The sequence below is a fragment of the Anser cygnoides genome, chromosome 2, assembly GCF_040182565.1.
Source record: "Anser cygnoides isolate HZ-2024a breed goose chromosome 2, Taihu_goose_T2T_genome, whole genome shotgun sequence".
Lineage (NCBI taxonomy): Eukaryota > Metazoa > Chordata > Aves > Anseriformes > Anatidae > Anser > Anser cygnoides.
In genome coordinates, this window is record NC_089874.1 from 132,515,347 (window position 1) to 132,523,509 (window position 8,163).

The following is an 8,163-nucleotide window of genomic DNA, read 5'->3' on the forward strand; positions in this document are numbered from 1 at the left end:
TTGCGATAAAATAACCTTTAACATTATTCTTATTGTGCTCTCCCTTCTTAGATTTAATAATAATGCAAGCAAGGAAAACATCTGACTTTGGAATTATATCAACACAAAGTAGTTACTTTTGGCCTCCATATATGATAGGATCATATAAAACATCTGCAAGTCATTGGCTGGAGCACAGATTAGAAGGAAAAAGGTCTAGGATAGTATGCATACGTACAATTCATTAGACCTTAACTCCACTTTAAGCAGCATGCATTCCATGTATCTTGGCTTATAGCAAGTTACTATAATGAACAAACAAGGTGAATAGTGTTCAGATTAATACCTGTACGGCTTGCCTCAGTTGGCACCTGCTAAGCACTACACATTCTGAAAACATTATTCCAAATGCTTTCAAGAACTTCTGAATAACTTTGTAAGTGCAGGTGTTTTCAAATTATGTATAAATACCTCAGAAGATCAATTAAATTCCCCAGAGACTATATGCAGCTTGTAAGACTTTTGGGGTGATAGGGGTGAGGGGAGTTAATAGCAAGAATCTGGAGATAATCTATTGATTTATGACATAATCAATTAGTGCTTATTTTCCTTATACAAAGAAACTTTGTTTCTACTTAAAAAAAAAACAATTGTAAGACTAGCTTAAAATATTTCTTAACACATTAAGATATCAAACAGAGGCAGCTGAGGGGAGATCTCCATTACCTTCTATTTTTTTTCTTCCTTTTGATTGCCACTCCTAAAGAAAACCTGAGTCATGAAATAACCCAACACAAATCCTTCCATAGGGAAGAGAAGGTGTGAAGTCTTAAAATAAATAAATAAATAAATAAAGAGAGAGAGAGAGAGAAAATGAGACATATTTCAGACTCATGCATGAAACCAAACTAAACTGTACAGGCCAATTTCACAGAAAGTGCAGCACGGTTATGAACAACCCCTAGACAGTATAAAATTAATTCTAGATGCTGGAAAAATATATTTAGTCTTCTACCTTTGTCTAGGAAAATGGATTTAAATACAATTGAAATACTTTTTATAGCTAGCTTTATTATGACATACCTACTCACATCATTCCATGAGCAGCCAAATTAAAGTCTGTAGCACAAATAGTGGAATTAGAAGTTTTAAGGTATGGTTATTCGTGTCAAAACAAGATCCATGCTATAGAAAGGATAATAATTAGGAAGCTTCAAACAACTACAAAGCATGGATAAACACTGGGAATATCAGAATGAAAACTTTCCTGTGAGTACTTCCAGTTCAGGCGTTCATCTGAAAGCTAAGAAACAGCTGTTCCTGTGCCACAACAACCCAGGGTGCAAAGATACACACACACACACAAAAAAAAAGTATTTTCAATTTGATCCTAAAAAAATTCAGTAAAGTTTCGGGTGATCTGTTTTCTTTTATTTACATAATCATTCATAGTTCATTTTGGAAAGTGTGACACAAGGCTGCCTATCTAAAAGCATGCTGTCCTTTCCATAATAACTGCTTTGGGGCAGAGCAAAGGGAGAGGAAAAAGCACAGACTAGATTTTCTCTGCAGAGGGAGAGGAACTTCTGGTGTAAACTTGAGTGGATGGTGGAGTTAAGAAGAATGAGAAGTAAGGAGCCAACTGCTAAACCAAGCTTAGGAGGCTCCACTTCTGGGTGATGAGCAGTGTAGGTGGGGAACAGGTTGTAACAGGAATTTCAGGGAACAGTTTAGCCGAACTGCTGACAGGAGGCAGTGTAATTTTTTCTAAGGTGGCTACTGCTACACATCTAATCTGCCCATGACTAAATATCAAATTGACTTTGCATCCTGTCTAAATATAAGCCTAAATATAATATAATACAGTGTACCTTGCATATTTGCTGTGTGGAATAGTCTGAATGGGAAATATTCTAAACCTTGAACATGAAATCTTAATGGACTCCTGGAAGTGCTAATATCATATCAGGAAAAAGAAAGGCCAGAAAATGATCATGTTCCTTTCCAGAGATTATACCTAGCCCCAAGACCTCCAAAGACTCAAACAAACATGCAAAGGTTTTTCTTTCTTATGTTTCACAAACTATTTAAATTGTCTCAGACCCAACATTGTCTATCACTAGTCTGACAACAACTTTGAAGACACCTATCTATAAAGGACATCTTGCAGCAATTAAATGTAGCAGAGTAGAGAGCTCTGATCTAGACAATAAAAACCCTTTTCAGCACCATGCCAGCTCTCCCAGCTGGGAGCAAGCCTAACTAAGGCAGTACTGAAATGATGTTGGCAGTCAGCAACCTCTCTAAGACTTTTGTCAGCGCTACCAGCATTTGTTCAGTTGAATTGGTGTCATCAATACAGAGTGTAAACAAGACTTAAGATGCAGAGAGATGCAGAGAACATTAATTTCACACTGTAGGGACACTACAAGAGAAAATAAAAATGAAAACAATCTAACAGGAATGGTTTCATCTAACTGGACTGTGCAAAAACAATTACAGAAAAATAATTGCCTGATAGTTTAAAAGGATTGCTAATGGGCAGAGTTAAGGTTATCTGAGTACATTAGCTGTGTTCTTCTGCAGCTTAGATTTCTATTAAGATTTGCCTTGAATCTAAATTTCCAAAATTTATCCCTTCTCTTTTCAGAGGAATTAGAGCATTCCTTCAAAGCATTTCACTTTAGCTTACTGATACATCGTCTCAACTCTGATTCCATTTTGATGTAGATTTAATCTAGGAATATAAACAAGAGATTTTTGTTTTCTATTTATATTTGAAAGATTTATATATGCAGATTCCATTAAAAACACATTCTGTTTTTCACACACATCCTACTGTGGACCAATGGATGAATAAACCTGTGTTTTTACGGTTTAGAAATTCCTTAAGACTGATTTATTTTAACAATCTGAACCCCAAGTCTAGAGCTGGATCTCAAGTACAATCCTGGAAATCTGGAATAACAGTTTATTAAGGTTTCTTACCACAGGTAAGGTCAGATCATGGCACAGATATTCTATTTTAGATTACTCATGTAATTGTACAACCTTCTTTTCATTTTATTTTTATTTTTTCTAAGGAGGAGGTGGAAGGGAAGTTTCACTGCATATTTAACTCTATCTGATTTCATTTCTATCCTTTGCATTACGTATCTATTTCTCAGTTTATTCTAGACAACTTCTGTAGAAAGTGCATTAAATAAGAGCATTTGCAATGATAAATTGTAAAAGCATTTTGCAATAATTCACAAATAATAAACTGCATAAAGAGATTTGGAAAAAAAAATACTTTTTTTCTCATAGATAAATGCCCCTCCAAAATTCAGACATTCAGACATTGTACCTTACAGGACAGGTGATACTAAAAATAATTGTTTCCACTCTACAATTTATGATCAGCTAGTTCTATTAGGTTATACCACATGTGGAAAAAACATCAACCTCTGGGAGCACGGGAACAGAAGAGTGGCCTCTTAAAGCAACACACATTTTTACAGATATGATACCAGACATCAGTTTGGACAGTGTTTATGTTTCATCATCTGACTTTTCACAACAGATCTAAGTGGAGTCATCCAGTAAATTAAAATTATACAATTATCCTTGATCAGGTGCATTTTCTCTACGTTGTGTGACTAGCATCACTTTTCTCAGAATGATGCAGTTTCATAGTTCCAGATTTTTATTTTCTAGACAGGAAAAAAGGATTATTATTCTTTATTCAACTAATAGATTTTAAATTACCCTTTACTTTTTTTTTTTTTCCCAAACATCTCCAAGAGATGCTACATGACAAGCCATAAAGTAATAGCAATCAACTTAGCAATAAATAAAATAAACTTGGTATTCAATTAACATACACAGTCCCTTAAATGACATAGAAACATAAAAACATCAAATCTGTTTACCTTTTCAAAGGCTAATTTGCTTCCATTTTCATAATTATTTATTTAAAGCTGTAATTTACAACAGGGTTGTACTGATTACTGTATGAAGATATTCAGATTATACATATGCACACATACATACTGAGCAGGCACAGTAGCAAGTATTTATTAGCAGTGCATTACTCCAAAAAATATGTTTGTATTAATTTACATGTGTATCTATACTATGACAGCCTTAGTCACATGGCTGATGATTAATCTTAATGTATACAGCTGGAAAAAAAAAATGTTTTGCATTGAATCTTAAGACCTGGAGCACACCTAAAGGATCTTCTGAAACTGTAGTGTCATTTTGGGACTTTTTTTATTTTACTTTTTTAGTAAGGTGTCTGATGTTCAACGGATGAGCCTTACACATCTTTAAATAGCAATTTTATCAACATAATAATAGTAATACATTTCTTATCTGTTTAATGAAATTTCATTCCTCTACAGTTTCAGGGGCCAAAAAAAGTTCCAAAATGCAGTAGGGTTTATCAGTTTCTCATGTATCTTGGGGAGCAGTAGGGATGAAACAGGCATTATATACTATGTCCACAAAGTCAGTGTGTTGGAGAGTGGTGTACCGAGAAAGGAAAAGAAAACTGGAGACAAAAGAAGCCTTCCAGAGATCTCCTTCTGTACTATTTCTTTCCCTATCCTTTCAAAGGTAAAGGATCTCAGTTCAAGCATTACTGTTGATTCCAAATACATCACTATATACAAAGAGATGTTGCCAGTCATGCTCTCTGTATTATTAGCTTATTTTAAAGAAGTCACAAGTCCCCAAAGTGGTCTGTGTCCTGGGAATGCTAAGATAGCTACTGTCTTCTGGCACAAGTTTGTACTGAAAAATCACTGGTATTTTCTGCTTTGGCAAAGAATTTGAGGACAGACTGAAGACTTTCTGAAGTCTTACAAGTTTCTCTTTTCAACTTTGTCCTACACATTGTTAGGACAGACTAAATGTGGACAGGAACTGAGTATGGGACTTGTTCTGAATGAATATTCTCAAATAGAAACAGGGTTCCATTTCTCATTTACAATAAGGCTACCTTTCACCATACTGGTCATGCTATAAATGAAAGTCCTATAGTTTGTAGGACAGTTTCACTGCAGTTTGACTGTGGTCATACATCTCCTTATTCACATAGCCTAAAAGTAAAGCACTGAGCAAGAAAAGTGTAAATTATTACTTCTGGATTCTAAATATTTATGTAGTAAGAACCACAGAAGTCCTAAAAGTAATTCGTTTAGTATTCAAGTTACATGAATTTATGGAGTTCAGTCATCAGAAACAATAGACATTCTTTTATTATCTAATTTTATTATCTAACTATCTAAGTTTTAATTATCTAATTATATAGAGAGAATTATAATAGAAAGGTTAAGATTAGTATGAATGGACAATGACTGAGTATATACAGTTGTGGAAACACCAGGAAGAAAAAAACAAGAGAGGGCCTAAATCATGAGCTTGCATAGATGGCACCCACAGGTGCCATCCTAGCACACACTTAGGCTGAGCTTCACAAGGCACCCAGGTGGGGACACAAAGAACGAAGTAAACCTTGATGCTCACAGAGGTGGGTCAGGGTGGAGAGAGTTATCATGGTCACTTCCTAAAGGGTTAAAAAGGTTCATCCAAAGCAAGCATATGGTTACCAGTCTAAGAAAAATCCAAGAGTTTCGAAAAGGAGGACTAAAAAAAAACGCTTCTCTTGTCTCTCTTCTTCTCCTAGACTGACTACCTGGATACCACCATCTTGCTGTTTTGTGAGCATGTGCGTATGAGACTGTGAGCTAGGATGAGCACAAACATTTTTGTTTCTATTTAATTTTAAAATAAAATCATCTGCTGCTTCTATAGGGCTTCTCATTGAGATTTCCTGCATTGCTACTACAATGTTGCGACATTATTTCCTTTAATTACTTTTCCTTGGCTTAATTGCAGCTTTTATTTCAATCTAACTCCATTAACTTCATTTACAGCACAGCAGATTAGAGCAGAATACATCTTGCTATACAACAAATCACAACTGCTTGATGGATACATATAAAATGATTTAGTGTATTTTTCTATTAAGAGGCACTTAAAATATGAATATATCTGGAGATTGCTGTCAATTTTTTTTCAAAATAAACCTTTTGTTAATCATCCATAATGGAATACATTGCCTTTTATTTTCTCTGATACAAACATGTTTTCTTTGGTGTATACATGTGTTTTCTGGTAAGAACAGGAAACCCTATTTTTAACCTCGGCAGAACTACCTGGATGTAAATTAGAGCTTGAATCCATACTGTATATATTTATTTTCAGAATGCAGATAATTTTAGTGTAGAAATGTCTGAGTAAGTAAAATAAAAAATGCTATTTCTTTTTTTTTTTTTAATGTATTTTGCCAATCGGTATACTTAGAGATTGTACAGTGACAATCTGAAAGGCATGCTCTTCTTTCCCCCAGAGTGTATCTCTGCCAGTAAATGTTCTTAGCCAATGCACATATTGTTTATTATTCCCATCCTGCAAACGATGTCTGGGAAGATTTTGAGAGATCATAGGAAAACCCTGAGATTTGTCTCACAATCAAAATATTTGCAACCTAGATGCATTTTCATCTAATAAAACTGTTATTCCATACATAGCTCTGCAGCCACACAAGGGAAAGAGATTACAAGTTAGACCTTATTTTCTCACTTTCTTGACAGCAGTATTGCCAGCTGTATCATTTCTACCAAATCACCTCTGATGGCTAAGATTCGTCAGTTGTCATATCATATCTATGGAAATATGCAGTTTCAGACAAAAACTCTGCATTTGCTATCTCTTTTCGGATTAAATGTACCAAAATCTGAAGCCACACATATTGTTTTGGCTCTGCTATCATCAGTTTCTTTGATGAGATGTATTTCTTTGGAACAAAAACATTGTTATAGGGTAATCTTAGTTCTCAACTTCTCTTGATGTTGTGCTGTAATTCTAAAAATTAGAGGAGATATATGCTGTGAGCAGGACTGCAGCATACAATCTGAAGAAATGCTAAATCTGTAAACCATTCTCTCTTATGCTTGTAAACTGCTCTTCTCCCTCATGCCTGCTTTAGTTGAAACTGAAACAAGTACTTACTTTCAAAGCAAAGAAAATATACTTTATTATGTACAGCATTTGTTCTTCTAGTAAGACACTCAAATAATGAATAATGCAGTACTGATATCTAACTATTCATTTTTTATATTATTGTGAATAACCTTTGCTGAACATCCAGGTATAGACAGTGCAGACAAATATATAATAAGCCTTATATGTAATGCATAAGAAAGATGGGTCATCCAAGAGACATTAAGATACCTTTTTTTTTTTCCTTTTCTGTGATGAATGGATAAGGTTGAAATACGAGTATTCTGCTCATTTGTTAAGAGAAATATGAAGACTTAACCTGGAATAATGGGTTGCCTTCACAAATTAGAGAATAAAATCTTCCACACAAAGAGATTTACTCTGTGCAAGCAAATAGCAAAACAGAAATTCACTAACACGGTATTAAAACATTATGAAGTAGTTCTATAAAAAAGCTGTGGACAGTTATCAAAATATACGAAGAGATGTCAGGCAGGATCATTAAACAGTTCATGAGCAATTCACTGGGGAAGAAAACTTCCAGAGATTCTGATTTGTCCCTTTTAATTCACTCCCAAAGTTACTCACAAACCTTTTGTTCTCAAAGTCATATTTGAAAATCGTGCTGCCCAGCTGAGGGCAGAACACACACTACGTAAATAACACAAAAATAAACCACATCAGCATGTATTAGAGGTTGAGACTGAATTGTTGCACTGAGATATATTGCCTCTGTATATCAATTAAGGCCCTTCTGCAACAAGTACTATATTAAATTATTTCAACCTTTCAACAAACAGCTAAATTGCCTCAGGAATAGCTTGGCTTGATGTTCTTTCTGCACTTACCTTTCTACAGGTAGTCAGAAGATTTTAGGGTCTGAAGCTACTGTTCCTTCCAGCATAGTCCATGAGATAAAATGAAAAGCTGCTCCCTCCTTGTTGCCTCTCTAATCAATGCTTCGGTGACTAGACATTTTTTAATCTGCAACAAGGAAAAGCTAAAGTTCTATTCGACTGACACAGAAGTGAAAACAGAGGATTTTTATATTATGAATTGGATTCAATTAACAGTTTAATGAGCTTTTAGAGAGCGGCTAAAGTGGTTGCAAAAAGCCTTCCTCAGTGTCAAACA